Below are 18,146 nucleotides of genomic sequence, written 5' to 3'. Positions count from 1 at the left end.
ATCTTTGCATTGTTTTCCAGTTTCTACTTTATTGATTTCAGCCCTCAAATTGATTATTTCCTGCTTCTCTTCCTCCAGGTTGAGTTTGCTTCTTTTTGTTCTGCTACTTTCTGCTATTTTTAATTCTCTAATGTGACTATTCTCCAGTTCCTTCATATGGGCAGGCCCTTGGTGCAATGAATTATCCTCTTTGCACTACTTTCAAAGAGGCCCATACGTTTGAATATGTTGTTCATTCTCATTGAATTCTTGGAAGTCTTTAATTTCTTTTTTCCTTGTCTCTGGAGTGGTACAATTTCTCATTGTTCAGTTTCCATGAGTTTGTACAGTTTCTGCAATTTGTGTTGTTGTTGAATTCCAACTTTAATGCATGGTGGGACTATTCCAATTTTTTTTTTATCTATTGAGGTTTGCTATGTTGCTGAGTATGTAATCAATTTTAGAGAAAGTTCCATGTGGAGAAGAGAAGAAGGTATATTCTATTGTGTTTGGATGGAATGTTCAATAGGTGTCTCCTAAACCAAACTGGGACATAACTTCTGTTAGTTCTTTTGTTTCTTTGTTAAGTTTCTGTCTAGTGGTGAGAGTGGGGTGTGAAAATCTCCCACTGTAAGTCTGTGAGGTTTAATGTGAGATTTGAATTTTAGTAATGCTTCTTTTACGAATGTGATGCTTTTGTATTTGGGCATAGAATTTCAGAATTTAAACTTTGCACTGATGGATTTTTCATGCAATGAATATGAAGTGACCTTAATTTTCTTTGACTGATTTTGGTTTGAAATCTGATTTGCAAGAGAAAAGGATAGCTACACCTGCTGGCTTCTTGGGTCCATTTGACTGGAAGTTTGTTTTTGTTTTTTTCCCAACCCTTTGCTCTGAAGTAGTGTCTGTCTTTGGAGCTGAGATGTGTTTCTTGTATGCAGAGAAGAATGGGTTCTCTCTTGGTATCCATTCTGTTAACCTGTGTCTTTTTGTAGATAAGTTAAGACTGTTACTGTTGGGGGAAAGAAAGGACCATTGACTGTTAATTCTTGTTTGTTTTAGATTTTCGTTGTTGGTAATATTCTAAGTAGATTTGTCCTGCTTTTTCTTTTGGGTTCCTGTAAAATGGGATTAACTGTCTATGTTTTTGTGAGTGCAGTTAAGTTCCTTGGAACTTTTCTTGGAATTTTTCTTCCAGAACTTTCTGTAGGGCTGGATTTGTGGGTACATATTGGGAAAATCTGGTTTTGTCATGGAATATCTTGTTTAATCCACCTAAACTGATTAAGAGTTTTGCTGGATATAGTAATCTGGGCTGGCATCTGTGTCTGTAGAACATCTATCCAGGACCTTCTGGCTTTCAGAGTTTCCATGGAGAAGTCAGGTGTAATTCTGATAGGTCTGCCTTTATATGTTACTTGGCCTTTTTTCTTTGTTGCTCTTAATATTCTTTCTTTATCCTTTATGTTTGGTGTTTTTACATTTTTTGGGGGGGGGAGTCTACTTGGTTTTTTGATAAGCTTCTTGCACTTTCATAGGCATGTTCTTCAGGTTGGGAAAGTTTTCCACTATGATTATGTTGAATATATTTTCTGGACCTTTGAACTGTGTTTCTTTGCCTTTTTCAATCCCTATTATCCTTAGGTTTGGTCTTTTTATGGTGTCCCACATTTCCTGGATATTGTGTTAAGGATTTGTTGGATTTAAGATTTTCTATGGCTGATGAATCTAATTCCTCTAGTTTTCTTCAGCTCCTGAGATTCTCTCTTCCATCTCTCCTATTCTGGTTGTTATGCTTGCATCTGTAGTTCCTGATCATTTACCCAGTTTTTCTGATTCTAGCATTCCCTCAGTTTGTGTTTTCTTTATTGTTTCTAGTTCAGTTTTCAGGTCTTGAACTGTTTGAATTGTTTTCTTCATCTGTTTGAGTGTTTTTTTCTTGGCTTTCCTTACTCTCTTTAAGAGATTTGTTAATTACTTGCATTTTTTTGCATGGTCTTCCAATTTTTGTTTGTCTTTCTTTCATTCCTTTAAGGGATTTTCTCATATTATCTTTGATGTCCTCTATCATTTTCATGAAGTCATTTTTTAGGTCATTCTCTCTTGGTTCACCTGCTTTGGTGTGTTCAAGTCTAGTTGGTGTTCAGTCCCTAGATTCTGGTGGTATCATACTGGTCTTTCTGTTGTAGAATATTTTCTTGTACTGTGGACTTCGGATCCCTTCTTGCAGCGAGTGAAGGTGGGTCTCTCTCTCTCTTTCTCTCTCTCTCTCTCTCTCTCTCTCTCTCTCTCTCTCTCTCTCTCACCTTCTCTTTTGGTGGGTTAGGTGGGTCAGGACTTCACTGTCAGTAACTTTGGATGATCTAAGCTCTCTTGGAAGTCTCTCAAGCAGAGGCCTCAGCAGGACCATTGATGTGGAAAGGGAAGGTTCTACATGGTCTAATGTGCAAGGGCAGCACCACTCAAGCAGACTCAAGTGGAATGTGAAGGGGCCCGAGGGTCAGGTGAGGCCAGGCTCTGGATGATCCCTTATGGAGGGGTGGATCCAGTATGGTCAGAGCTGACACAGGAAGTTCCAATGAGTGGGTGGGGGTGTTGGACCCAAGCTAGCTAAACACTCAACCTTAGCAGTGACTTGTGTGTGCATTTTCAATCCACTAATATTCTTTATTTTTTTTGTAGTGTTGAGAAGAATAGTTAAAGTATGGAAGTATTTATTTGTTTAAAATAAAAATTATTAGATATCTTTAACAAATTTTCATAGCAGGAACATATCACACATAGATAAAATGTGCATGCATATTCATAAACACAGAGTGTATATTTGAGAGTCATCATTGTAAGTTTTAGCTATGTGTCAGGTAAAATCATAAATAAATAAATAAATAAATAAATAAATAAATAAATACAAACATTTTCAGAAGCCTGCCAGTTTTTAACAGAGTTTTGGATGTGATCTGGCATTCTGGTTAATAAATCAAGTTAAGACCATTTAGTCTTAGACTGGCAGCATTCCTTGTCTAATATATGTGGGTAAAAGACACACAAGATGATTCAATTTCCAAATAGTTCCTTTTACTTATAAAATATTCCATTATAATGTAATTGTAAGGAGAAAATACTCAGATGCTATGAGATATAGTGAAAGTTTGTATCTCAAAGCCCACAGTTTAGAATTAAAATTTAAAAACTATCATTTGCGACTAGATTACCTCATTCAGGATGGTTTCTTCAAGTTCCATCTAATTGCCTGTGAATTTCAAGATTCCATTTTTTTTCCACATAGTACTGTTCCATTGTGTAGATGTACCACATCTTCTTTATCCATTCGTCAGTTGAGGGACATCTAGGTTGCTTCCAGATTCTTGCTATTACAAATAATGCTGCTATGAACAAAGTTGAGCACATGTCCTCGCTCATATATGGATTTTAGACCTAGAGCAAAGGATCACCAGCCTATAATTCACACTGCCAGAGGAACTAGGATACAAGGTATATTCTAAGAGACTCATATAAGGTCCTTCACACAGGGGGAAGGGGCAAGTTCTCCAGAGCTCATGGTAAGGGGGGCAGTAAGGGGAGAGGGAACTAGGAGAAAGAGAAGAGGAGGAGAGGAAAGCACATGGGACTAGGAAGATTGAGTCAGGGGAGGAATAAGAGACAGAAAAGAGAGAGAGAGAGAGAGAGAGAGAGAGAGAGAGAGAGAGAGAGAGAGAGAGAACATAAAAGAGGGAACCATTATTGGTTTGAAAATAAAACTGAACCTAAAGAAAGGCCTTGAGACCTACAAGACTCACTCCAGCTAACAATGTGAGCAACAGTGGAAAGGCTACCATTAATGCCCTTCCCTGATGAGATCAACAATTAACTTATCTACTATCATGGAGCCCTCATCTAGTACCTGTTGGAAACAGAAGCAAACACAAAAACTAAACACTGAGTTGAACTAGAATCCAGATGCAGAGAGAGAGAGGACAAGACAAGGTTGCAGAAACATATAGAGACAGTTCACCTAAACAAGGAGGAGCTAATGGGCCCCAAGATGATTGCTGGGAATCCAGCATGGGACTGACTCAGACACCCTGAACATGGCTCTCAGCTAGAATGCCTGAGAAATCTAAGGGAACTTGGACAGTGAAAGCAGGATGTATTCCTGGTGCACAAAAGGACATTATGGGCACATCCTCCATGGAAGGATATTCCCTTAACCTAGAGACTGGAGAGAAGTCCTAGCCCTACTTCAAAATTACTTGACAGATTTACATGACCCCTCCTGGATTGCATAACCCTACATGTGGAGTGGGGGGAGGGGAGGGTGTTCAGGGTGCATGTGAGGGGTAGGGAGGGAAAGAGGGAAGGAGGAAGGAAAGGAGGGAGGGACAGAGGGAAGGATCGATATGTAAAATAAAAAAATAATTAAAAAAACAGACTATCATTTGTTCAAAGCAAAATGAGTGCATGTAAAGGCACAATTAATGAGAGTGCCTCCATGGGCTGTTCAATTATCAAAGTACCTGTCATACAAGCATGACAACCTGAGTTTCAACACAAAGAAATCTCCATAGGTGCATGTATTTGAACACTGAACACTTAATTCCCCAGCTGCTAGTATTGTTTGGATATGATATGGGACCTGTAACAGGTAGAACAGTGTTAAAGAAAGCAGGTCATGTGGTGTAGACTTTTAAGCTTTGTAACCTGGCCCTATTCTTTCTTCCTGCTTCCTTTAATGGAACATCATCTTTCTTCTTTCTGAATTCCTGGCTGGCTTCATATTCCAGCTTCAATGTCTTCCTTGCTATGGAGGACATTATTCCTCTGGGAATGTAAGCCAAACTATGTCCTAATTTGTTTTTTGTCATTATACTTTACCACAGCTACTGAAAACTAATAAATCCAGCAACCATATATAAAAATGGGTGAGCTTGCACGTTTCTAGAATCCTAGAGATGAAGTGGGTCAGGAAGATATACAAACACATGAGTTTGTATGTGAGAAAATGTATACACACACACACACACACACACACACACACACAGGATACACACTCAAAAAAAAAATCAAGACTATGAACAATAGTATCTGATTTTCTCCTAGTTCTCTGATTTATCCAGTCTCAGGATATTAGCCACCAAAGCAATGTTGGGTATAAGTCTTATCTCATGTAATTAGCCTTAAATCCAATTAGATATTGGTTGGTTGCTCCCACAGCTTGTGGCATTATTACACTATCATAACTTGTAGGTGGTTCATCATTGTAATTTTTAAGAGTTCAATAGTTTGGTTTATGCTTACATTTCTCTTTTGGTAGTGTGTGGAATAACTTCTAGGACCATGGCATTAATCTACAGGGTAAAAGGCTCTAGGTAAGTAACAGTTTGACATCCATGTTCAATGAGTTTGTAGGTATCTTCAGCAATTGGGTCTTACCAACAATTGTAGAGAGCAACAGCCCAAGTTATTTGGCAATTCCTTTGGGGCCCCTTTGGGCAACAACTCAGATGTAGCCTATTCTTTATTGATAGAGTATCCCTATGTGATTGTAGCTTTTTTTTTATCAAGTTAGCAGTTAAAACTAACCATCACAACATATAACAAAAATAGAGCTGTATTGAATTTTTTTCTTAAAGTCACAAAATTTGACAATAAATAATATTTTTATGTATTTACTTAAAAAATTAAAAAAAAGACAAGTCTTAAAATAGTTCAGGTTGTAAAAAATACCTATTATGCATCTAACTTAGTCAGACATCTTTAAATAAAAATCATCATGACGACTATGAATCACAATAAAAATACGAGCATATTCAACTAGGATGAAAAAATATAATAATTCAGCATGTGCAAGCTCTCAAAAAATAGAGGAAAACAAAATAAAAACAACATAAAAAAATTAATGTTTGTGCTTCATCACAATAAGTCAATGAAAAAATTTACATAGATCCATAGGTATTGTGATATAACTTTTTGACGCACAAACTTTTAAAAGTATATCAGTAATATAGTAAGAATTTTCATATAGTTATGCATCCACAAATGTCATTATATTTCATACAAACAGAAGATTTTCTTAGAAATAGTAAAGAATATATACTATATCCTTTTAGAAGATGAATGCCTAGACTAGGTTGGCAATTTTGGTTTGTGAGGAATTTCTTATTGTTGTCATTGCTTAATTTTGTTTTGTTCAGTTTTTCAAGACAGGATTTTTCTGTGTAACCTTCACTGTCCTGGAACTCACACAGTAGAACAGGCTGTCCTTGAACTTAGAGAGATCCAACTGCCTCTGTTTTCGAAATTCTGGGATTAAAGTTGTGCCACCACTACTGGGCCTTAGGGATTTCTTACTTGGATTAAATGAGGTGAGGATGACCCACCTTGAATGTCAATGATGCCACTAATGGACTATAATATGGACTGAATGAAAAGGAAAGGCTTGGCTCACCAGAAAATATGATATGATCAGTGACTTCAAATCCCTGCTACCTTAACTTACTTTCATTGATGGACCACAATCTAGAATTGTCACCTGAAGTTGATTTGGTTGGAGTATTTTATATCAGCAACAAAAATGAAACTGGAAACATTTGATTTATTGCAACTCATTTCTTGTATTTCTTTCCTTACTTTGAATTTTCTTCACCTCTGTTCCCTAACTTGATTTTACTAACATATTTTGTTATTTCTCTAATAGTCTAGCTGGTTTTGGGGTACTACATTACCTTTTAGGTACTAATTTTTATTCATATTAATATACAAAAGATTTAACTTATCCTAAACTAAATGATTATCCTTTCCTCTCACTCATGAATATTTATGGAATATATTCTAGTGTTCCAGCTGCCTTCATCTTCAGCCCAATGCTTTGTTCTCTCAATATTAGCCATTGTTTCTATTATACGTTTTCAATCTTCATAATATACCTTAAAATCAATGTTACTTATGAACACCAATAAATTATACTAACAAATAGTTATATAACATTATAAGTATACACCTACAAAAACTAGTTATATCTTAAAAATATTCTTATTTCATATGCAAACTATTTATAAATTCATACATATGTTTTCCCATAAGGACAACTCATTATTTAAAATGTTTCAATACACGCAAATATATCCTTTTGTTACATGACATTTTCCCTACTCTCATTTTTTTCTGCTCTTATCCATGCAACAAAGGCATCTATCTTTTCAACTATATTCATAGAAGCATTATGTGTAATAGCAAGAAACTGGAAGCAACCTAGATGTTCCTCAACTGAAGAATGGATAAAGAAGATGTGGTACATTTACACAATGGCCTACACTCAGCAGAAACAAAAAATCAATGGAATCTTGAACTTTGCAGCAGGCAAACGAATAGAACTTGAAGAAACCAGCCTGAATAAGGTAACCCAGTCACAAAATGAGGAACATGGTTTGTACTCACTCATATATTGAGTTTAGACATAGAACAAAGGAAGACCAACCTACAATTCACACCTCCATTGAAGCTAGGATACAAGGAGGACCCTAAGAGAGTTATATAAGGTCACCCATAAAAGGGTAAAGGGACTAGATATCCTAAGCATATTGGGAGGGGGGCAGTGAGTGGAGAGGGTGTTAGGAGAAAGAGAAAGGGAAAGAGGAGGGGAGAGGAGAATATGTCAGACCAGGAAGATTGAGTTTAGGGATGAATAGATGAGATCAAGAAAAGAGATACCATTATAAAGGGAGCCATTATAGGTTTGAAGAGAGAACTGATGGTACAGAAATGTCCAGAGACCTACAATGAAGATGCCAACTAACAATCTGGACAATAGTGGAGAGACTACCTTACATGCCCCTCCCAGATAATAGATTAATAACTAACTCATATGCCTTCATAGAGCCCCAATCTAGTAGCTGATGGAGAAGCAAACACCCACAGCTAAACACTGAGCCAAAAATCTGGAGTCCTATTATATATAGAGAGGAGTGATGTGCAAAGGTGTCAAGACAGTGCTGCAGAGACCCACAGAGACAGCTGCCCTGAACGGAGTGGGGGGAGATCATGGACTACAGACTGACTGCTGTAAAACCAGCATTGAACTGATGACCCAGACCCCCTAACTGTAGGTTTCAGTGTGCTTGGGCAGTCTACAACCCCTCTGACAGTGGAACCAGGATGTGTTCCTGGTGCATGAAAGGATTTTGGGAGCATATTCCCCATGGAGAGGTGCTCCCTTAACCTAGACACAGGAGGAAGGGCCTAGGCCCTACTCCAAAAGACTTGGCAAATTTTGATGGTTCCTGCTGGAAGACCTCACCCTCCCTGTAAAATGGCTGGAAATGGGATGGAAAGGGCGGTCAGGGGGAGTGTGAGGATGGGAGGGAGAGGGAACTGCGTTCAATGTGTGAAATAAGAAAAAAAAAAAAAAAAAAACACCAAATAACCCTATTAAAAAATGGGGTACAGAACTTAAGAAAGAATTCTCAAAAGAGGAAATCAAAAAGGCTGAAAGACATTTAAGAAAATGTTCCACATCCTTAGCTATCAGGGAAATGCAAATCAAAACAACTTTAAGATACCATCTTACTCCTGCCAGAATGGCTAAAATTAGAAACACCAATGATGACTCATGTTGGAGAGGATGTGGAGAAAGGGGAACAATTCTCCACTGCTGGTGGGAGTGTAACTCATACAGCCATTTTGGAGATCAGTATGGCGGTTCCTCAGGAAAATGGGAATTAGTTTACCACAGTACCCGGCAATCCCCCTCTTAGGCATATACCCAAAGGATTCACATCCATGCAACAAAGACATCTGTTCAAATATGTTCATAGCAGCACTATTTATAATAGCAAGAATCTGGAATTAACCTAGATGTCCCTCAATTGAAGAATGGTTAATGAACATGTGGCACATCTACACAATGGAATACTACTCTGCTGAAAAAAATAATGGTATCTTGAAATTCGCAGGCAAGTGGATGGCACTTGAAGAAACCATCCTGAATGAGGTAACCTAGTCACAAAAAGAGGAACACAGTATGCACTCACTCATATATGGATTTTATACTTAGATCAAAGGATCACCAGTCTATAATTCACACCACCAGAGGAACTAGGATACAAGGTGTATTCTAAGAGATTCATATAAAGTCCCTCACAGAACTGGTAATGGACAATCCTCCAGAGCTCAGGGAAAGTGAGGGCAGTGAATGGAGATAGAAGTAGGTGAAAATGAGGGGGAGGAAAGGAAAACATGTGCGACCAGGAAGATTGAGCCTGGTTAGGAATAGAAGACAGGAAAGAGAGAGAGACAGACAGAGAGTGAGAGAGAGAGAGAGAGAGAGAACATAAAAGAGAGAGCCAATATTGGCTTGAAGATAAAATTGAACACAACGTAAGGTGTAGAGAACTACAAGATTGCTGCCAACTAACAATTTGAGCTTCCGTGGAAAGGCTACCATAAATGCCCTTCCCGGAGAATGAGATCAACAACTAACTCCTCCATGGAGCCCTCAACTAATGCCTGTTGGAAACAGGAGCAAACACCCATACATAAACACTGAGTCAAACTAGAACCCAGATGCAGATGGAGAGGACAATCCATGCAGCAGAAACACATAGAGACAGCTTACCTGAACAAGGAGGATCTAATGGGACACCAGACTGATAGCTGGGAAGCCAGCATGGGATTGACTCAGGCCCCCCTGAATATGGGTCTCAGCCGGAAGGACTGAGCAGTCTAAGGGACCTCAGACAATGGAGCAAGAACATATCCCTGGTGCACAAAAGTACTTTGTGAACACATCCCCCATGGAGAGATAACTGCCTTAATCTAGAGACAGGAGAGAAGCCCTAGTCCCTACTTCACATGACCTGTCAGATCTACATGACCCCATCTGGATGGCATTCTCCTACATATGGAATTGAGGTGGGGGGATGGGAGGGGAGGGTGGTTAGAGTGCATGTGAGAGGGCAGAAGGTAAAAGGGAGGAAAGGAGGGAGAGAGGTAGGGAGAGGAAACTGAGATCAACATGTAAAATAATAAATTAAATTAAAAAAAAACACGTTGACGCCAATATTTAAGTTCAAGGACAAGTTACTGGGGAAAAGGATTTCTACTTTTGTTTCCACAGAAAATGAAAAGATGTGGATTCCTTCCAGACTAGTGTGGTTTGATCAAGCCAGACCACCTGAAACAGAGTACCAGGTGATCCTACATTCAAAACAGCTGGACAAAGCAGCCTTACAGACTACAGCCAGGATTTCTGAATCTTTTTCGAATAAGAGTAGTATGTGCTCTTTAAAAAAAGGAAATCTACTACAATTAAGCTTATTCATCATTGTCTGAATATTATAAAATCATCTTATTATATTAATGTTCTTCATTATCACCTTGATATGTCTAGAAGGATATATTTGGGAAATTTGTGTATGTATTTAACAAAAATAAATTTTTAAATGAGTTATTAACAAACCTCACAACTCCTTTATTGTGCTCTTTATCCCATTCTTCTGTAACATATGGGTCTTTAATTTTCTTCTTAATAACTCATAAAACTTCCTTATTTTTAGATTTTATTGATTCTTTGTAGTTTTCACATCATGCATCCTGACCACATTTATCTCCCTCATCATTCCTCTGACTTTGCAACCCCTCCTCCCCAAGATAAAAATAAAATTAAATTAAAAAGAAAAAACAAGTCTCACCTTAGAAGCAGTAGTGTGATATAGTGAGTCACACATTGTACCCTTTAGTCTCTACATCATTGAAATGAGTCGTTAGTCTAGTTCAAGGCCTCTGGATTCTCCTACAGTATGTGCCCTCACTGGGACTTCTCTTCCATATTCTGTTGTGGCATCATGTCATAGACTTCTCTTCCATATTCTGTTGTGGCATCATGTCATAGAGATCTTGCTCCTTTGATCTGCAGTTTCGAACCTTTCAAGTGCTCTAGCAGTTTGTAGATGGGTTTGGTGTTGGGGTGGGTCAACTCTTAATCCTGCCTCTGGGCCTGCTGTTAACTTGGTTGGTCAGTCTGCCAACTCTCCTTCATCTTCACCACCACGGTGAGCTCTCCAGCATTGCCCTGTATAGCTCACCCCCAATGTCAAAGGCAGCATGGAGCACAGCCAGATCTCCCACTCTCATGTTCTCAGGCTGGCTCACCCATGTATAATCAACAAAGTCAGCTCTACTGTGCTTCCAGGCATGGTGAAGGCTTGATCTCCCACTCATATGAACTTGGAACAATTCTCTCACTTGATGAAAGTGATGAGGTACCAGGGGCCAGGGGAGAAATCTCTTCTTTTCTATGCCATTAAATGACAGACAAGTAAGTAATGGTGCCAGATCTCACATGAAAACACATACTCAGGCTGGCTCACCTGCAAGGCATCCATGGCCATGGTTTCTCCTACCTGCCTACAGCAAGCAGCTCCAGGAAAACATGTGGGTCATCTTCACAAGATCAATCTTAAAGGTACCATGTGGGACTGTGATTCTCTCCATTATATACCTTCCCATGGTTCAGAGAATTTTCTCATGATTTCTTCAATCTCTTCTTCTTCCAGTTTTATAATCTCATATTTGTTATATTAGTATTATATGGTAATTAATCTTATTATTGACATTACTCCGGTTAAAGTCTCTTAGAAGACACACCATTGGACATGTTTTCAAAGGAGTATGAGAGAGAACTACTGAGGAGGGAAGATCCAGCCTGAATGTGAGTTGTCCCAAAGTATAGATTGATCCCCAAAATTGAATAATTAAATAAAAAGGGAGGCAGCCAGTCATACACCAGGGTTTTCCTCCACTTTTCATAACTGCAGATGATGTAAATATATGCCTCATGATTCAACCTTCATGCTTTCTCCAGAATGCTATTCTCATTCTGTGAAACAAAGTAAATTCTTCCTCTAGGTGCTTTTTCTTGGGTACTTTATCACAACAATTAGAAAATGAAATAAGAAATGTATGGATATTTGTGCTTATCTTTCCACAAGAAAAGTTGCTTGTTTTGCATATCATGAGTGTCCATTGGTTTATGTTTCTTCATTTGCGGTGATTTAAGTTATAATTTCTATCTAATAACATAAGTATGAAAGTATTTTATAATATTATTCGTCTCTTAGGCATTTATTACCAAGTAGAATAGTAAATGTATAAATAATACAATGATTTAGATGGCATGCATATTTTTTAAATAAAGGAATTTTTGTAACTATTGATATCTGGATTTTATATAAACATACAAGATTAGAATACAAATAATGACATTCATTATGCTACTTACATGCATATGAGATACTTTTCCCTTTCATGTGCCCTTGCCCTACTGCTCTCCCCCATGTTCCCTCAAACAGGTTGATTCCTTTTATTTTTAATGAGAGCCCTCACTAATACTTTTTTGTTCATTTTGTAAATTGGAATAGCATATATAATTTATACATAAAGGAAAATTTTAACACCGAGAAGATATTTACCGTTTCTACTTTCCTTTACACAACTCATATTAATAAAACATTTTATATTTCATCATCCCATTTTTCTTTATATTGTAATTTTAATTGCTATCTTACTTTGAACATTAAAAATAACTTAGATAATGTAGATCTTGACAACAAAGAGAGAAATAATCATAGTCAATTTACACTACCATGATTATTAGACACTTTTTTCTTGTTTATGTTTTACATAGTGCATCTATTTAATTATAGTCATGGATTTATAAAGCAAATTTGTGAAATTAAGTTTCAGTATAGAATCTGAGTCTTAGGTATTAATGAAGTTGACTAGCATGTGGAAAACAACATTTAATACATTCTTAATTGAAGAGGTACTCATTTAAAATACATAAGGAGTTCAAATATAAGAAAATTTGTCCAAAACATTTTGTTTAATAAATTGATATCCATAGACTATATGAATCAGGTAAGTTTACTATACTTAACAGGTTTTATATTTTAAATTATCATTTCCTTCTGTCTTAGTCATTGCTATATTGCCTTAAAGAGATACGATGAAAAGGCAACACTTATAATTGAAAGCAATTAATTGGTGTTTGCTTACATTTCAGAGGTTTAGTCCCATGATTGGAAGCATGGCAACATACAGACAGACATAGTACTAGAGTGGTAGCTGAGAGTTCTACATCCAGAACTTCAGGCAGCAGGAAGACTGAGACACTGAACTTGGCTTGAGCATTTGAAATCCCAAAGCCCATCCTCACCGACACATTTCTTCCAATAAGTCCAACCCTACTCTACAACAAGATCATACCTCTTATTCTCTCTCAGGTAGCATGATTCCCTAATGACAAAACATTCAAATATATGAACCTATGAGGGTCATGCATATTCAAACTCACATTTCAAGAATAATCATAAAGCAGTTAACTATTGATATGTATTCTTCCTTTCTGTGTTTAGCCAAGTCACTCAAGGATCCATTACAATTGTTTTCCTATTATATTTAAAATGATTCAATGCATTGTAAGGCCTATAAATGTCATCTCTATCTTGAAGATACATACTTTAAGAAATTACTGATTCAAGTATTTCCAAACAAATCATAGTAATATTAGTTTTTGTGATATAAACAAATGGCTACTGAGTAAAATCATATTATTCTTTGAAACTAAGTGAAGTTAAAATTAATCTCAATCACTTCTTTAGCTTGGCTTGTTGCATGTTTCTTCAAAACCCATTCCATTTTTAATGAGCTTGATGTAGTTAACACCAAAGAGAAAGCTAAACACAAATGCTTCAGAATTCATAATTGATGAAGAAATTGATGGAAAAAAATCATAGTTATCTGTATATACAGGTGTGTATTTGGAGAGTCCTGTGAACTTTATGAATATATTAGTTTCTATGTCAAACAAAAAACAGAAACTAAAACTAAAAACAAGGCCCTGACAATTTTAAGCTGGGCATTGGTGGCATAGGCTTTTCAATCCCAGTACTGGGGAGGAAGAAGGCAGACAAATCTATGTGAGTTCGAGGCCAGCCTGGTCTACAGAGTTAGTTCCAGTCCAGAACAGGTTCCAAAGCAATACAGAGAAACCCTGTCTCGGAAAACAAAACAAAACAAAAATATTTCTCTCTGTGTGTATTTGTAATAAGTTTTCAAATACAAGGAAAACTACATTGACTTAAATTTGGATTAGTGTTAGTTTATTCTATTAATTTTATGCTGATTTGTGAGAACTATAACAATGCAAAAAACAAATGCTTTCAGATTCACAATTATCAAAGGTTAATTACAATTTTTAAGATAATAAATCTAACATGCAATGTTCCTATTAATAAAGTTTAACTATATTTAATCAGGAGACCAAAAAGTGAACCAATTATATAAACTGTGTTATATACATTATCTTGGTAGTCAAATTAAATATTGATTTCCTTCTTTCTACAAAGTGTTGGGAAAATACTTATTTTTTTTCCATTTTTTATTACTAAAATTGTCTCATTTATTTTAAAATGCATTTAATAATTAGCCAAGTAAAAACTGGGTAGACTATATTATTTTAGCTGGAATAATTTTCTAAATTCCAATTGTTTCAAAAAAATAATCAAAGAACAATAGGCAACATATTCAAGGCAATAAAATATTCATTACATAATCTAAAGTCTCAAATGACAGCATTAGTAGCCAAAGTTCTATGCATCAATAAGGGTCTTTCTTAAATAAGGATTTCAAATGCTTTTCTTATTTTAAATGTGTGTTTATTTCCAGCTCTTTGTAACTATATACTTACTCTCAACTCAGTCATGTTATTGTCACTATCATGTATTTTAAAATGTGTTATCATCTATAGTAGTTGTCATTTGAAAACTTCAAACTTAGATAACATTTAATGTTTAGAATATTTCTAGAATGTATCTGAAGTTTTCTGCTAAAGTTTCTGTCCAAAAACACCAATTGCTAAGTTGCATAAAAAGGACAATTAGCAAGAGGATATAATTAAAACAATAACTCTGTGTTTTTATAAAAATATATGCCTGGCTATGGAAAGAATCAGGCACTAACATTTTAAAACCTACTTGTTTATAAACAACAATAAATTGCTTGCGAACTGTGAAGATTAGCAAAATTCTACCTGTGGTCATTGTTTATAAGTAAATTTAATACCATTGATAGTTTGTTCAACTTCTGCTCTTCCCTCCCCACTTTTGTTGAAAGTAAACTCTTTTCTTATGCTATATATCCTGATTGCATTTCTTCTCCCTCTACTTCTATCTACCTCCCCTCTCATTCAGATGCACCTCTTTTCTGGCTCTCATTAGAAAATAATAGTTGTTTTGATTTACATTTCATTGATAGCTAAGGATGTGGAGCACTTTCATAGGTGTCTTGCAGACTCTTTGATTTCCTCTATTGAGAATTCTCTCTTCAGTTTTGTACCCCATTTTTTAAACAGAGTTATTTGGTGTTTTGATGACTAGTTTCTTGAGTTCTTTGTATATTTTGGAGATCAACCGTCTGTCAGATATAGGATTGCTGAAGATATTTCCCAGTCTGTGGGCTGCTGTTGGCTCTTGTGAACTGTCCTTTGCCTTACAGAAGCTTCTCAATTTGAGTAGGTCACATTTATTAACTGTCGATCTCAGTGTCTGTGCTACTGGAGTTATGTTCAGGAAGAGGTCTCCTGTACCAATTTGTTCAAGGGTACCTCTGACTTTCTCTTCTAAGAGGTTCAGTGTACCTCGAATAATGTTGAGATCTTTGATCCATTTGGACTTGAGTTTTCTGCATGGCAATACACATGGGTCTATGTGCAATCTTCTACACACCATCATCCAGTTGTGCCAGCACCATTTGTTGAAGAAGCTTTCTGCCTCCCATTGTATACTTTTAGCTGTTTTGGCAAAAATTAGGTGTTCATAGGTGGGTGGGTTAAAGTCAGGATTTTCAAATCAATTCCATTGGTCTACTTGTCTAGATACCAGGCTTTTTCAGGACTATAGCTCTATAGTAGAGCTTAAATTAGGGGATGATGATGCCTCCTGAAGTTCCTTTATTGTACAGGGTTGTTTTGGATATCCTGGGTCTTTTGTTTTTCTATATAAAGTTGATTATTATAGTTTCAAGGTCAGTGAAGAGTTGGGATTTTAATGGGGATTGTGATGAATCTGTTTATTGCTTTTGCAAGATTGTCATTTTTACTATGTTTATCCTAACTATTCAAGAGCATAGGAGATCTTTCCATTTTCTGGAATCTTCTTCAATTTCTTTAAATTTCTTTCTTTAAAGTTCTTATTATATAGGTCTGTCACTTGTTTGGTCAGCATTACCTCAAGATAATTTATATTGTTTGTGGCTATTGTAAAGGGTGGTGTTTCTCTGATTTCATTAACAGTCCTTTGTATTCTGTATATAGTAGGACTACAGATTTTTTTCAGTTTATCTTGTATCCTGCTAGTTTGCTGAAGGTGTATTTCAGCTATACGACTTCCTAGGTAGAGTTCTTTTTGGTCACTTATGTAAACTAAGATATCATCTGCAAATACTGAAAGATTGAGTTCTTCCTTTGCAATTTGGATACCCTTGAGCTCCTTTTGTTGTCTTACTGCATTAGCTAGAACTTCAAGTACAGTATTGAAGAGATATGGAGAGAGACGTCAGCTGTGCCTTGTTCCTAATTTTAGAGGAAACGCCTTAAGTTGATGTTGGCTCTTGGTTTAAGGTATATTGCTTTTATTATGTTTAAGTATGTTCCTGTTATTTCTGATCTCTCCAAGACCTTTATCATGAAAGGGTGTTGAATTTTGTCAAAGGCTTTTTCAGCATCTAGGGAGATGGTCATGTGGTTTTCTTTGTCAGTTTGTTTATATGGTGAATCACATTGTTAGACTGTCATATATTAAACCATCCCTGCAACCCTACTTGGTCATGGTGGATGATTTCTCTGATGTATTTTTTCTCTGTCTGTAGTGTGTAAGGAGTAAGGCCCTCCCCTCTTCCCCCCCCCCACCGCCAGTCTGTTCCCACCCATGCGCCTGCCACAAATAACGCACAGAGACTCTGTATTTGATATAATGCTGTTGGCCAGGTACTAGTTTCTTATTGGCTAGCTCTGTGTTAATTATTAACCTATTTCTATGTATTTCCAAGTGGTCTCACCTTACTGAGGAATGGGGCAGGTGTCTCATCTCCCCAGACTCTCCATCTTGACTCCTTCCTGAATACTTACTCTTTCCTCCTCATCTCCTTGTCCCTCCTATCTTCCTTTCCTATTGGCCAACAGTGCTTTATTCATTTACCAGTATGAGAAATATATATACATAATGACATCTCCCACCATCTCTTCTGTTCTTTCTAAATAAAAAGAAGGGTTTTAACCTTAACATAGCAAAATATATAACACAACAGTTATCAAGTAAGAATCACAGTTAACAATATTTAGTCCATTAACATTTACCAAGTTTAAAAGAAACTATTCTATCATCTATCTTATATTTGTGAGTCTAAAGTCTAACTTATCTTTAAGCTTAACTAAGGAATACTATAACCATAACTATCTGTTTTCAACTCCATCAAAGACCACAGAAGGATAATATATAAACTATAGAAATGACAGAGATGTCTTGCCTTGTCAGTCACCTGAAGTTCTTCTGCAATCTTCCATCTTCAGCCCATAGGCCATAGTGTGTCTGGCAGACTCTTCAGCAAAGCAGAAAACTTTAAACTGCTTTCTTGTATTGACAGTTTGTTAGTCAATTTTCTCTGTGTCCTGCAGACTTTCTGGCAGACTCTTCCATGAAGCAGGCACTCTGTATCAATGTCCATCTTGAATCAGCAGTCACTTTTCTGTGGGTCCTGCATGTTCAGTTTATACACCATAAAGTCAAACAGTCCAGACAATAGCAGTATCTTGTCTAAATGGCTAGTCTTGCCATATTGGAAGCAAGCTTCATAACGCATTTCCTCAATATCCATCTTCCTTTCTGACACAAGTGGTGTTTCCAGGAGCAGTTGTGCCTCACTGTCAAGAAAAACTCTAAACCATTTAAGTGCCACAATCTGTAGGTCTTTGAAAAGTTTGAAGAAGACCTATTCATCTTGAATACATCTCTATATACCTAGAAAACCTAACTAACACTATAAATTTTGAATATTATAGGTAACTATCTATAGTCTGTACTAAATTATACATTACATTCCTAAATAAGTTATAT

The sequence above is a fragment of the Phodopus roborovskii genome, unplaced genomic scaffold, assembly GCF_943737965.1.
Source record: "Phodopus roborovskii unplaced genomic scaffold, PHOROB, whole genome shotgun sequence".
Classification (NCBI taxonomy): domain Eukaryota; kingdom Metazoa; phylum Chordata; class Mammalia; order Rodentia; family Cricetidae; genus Phodopus; species Phodopus roborovskii.
This window is presented reverse-complemented; position numbering follows the sequence as displayed.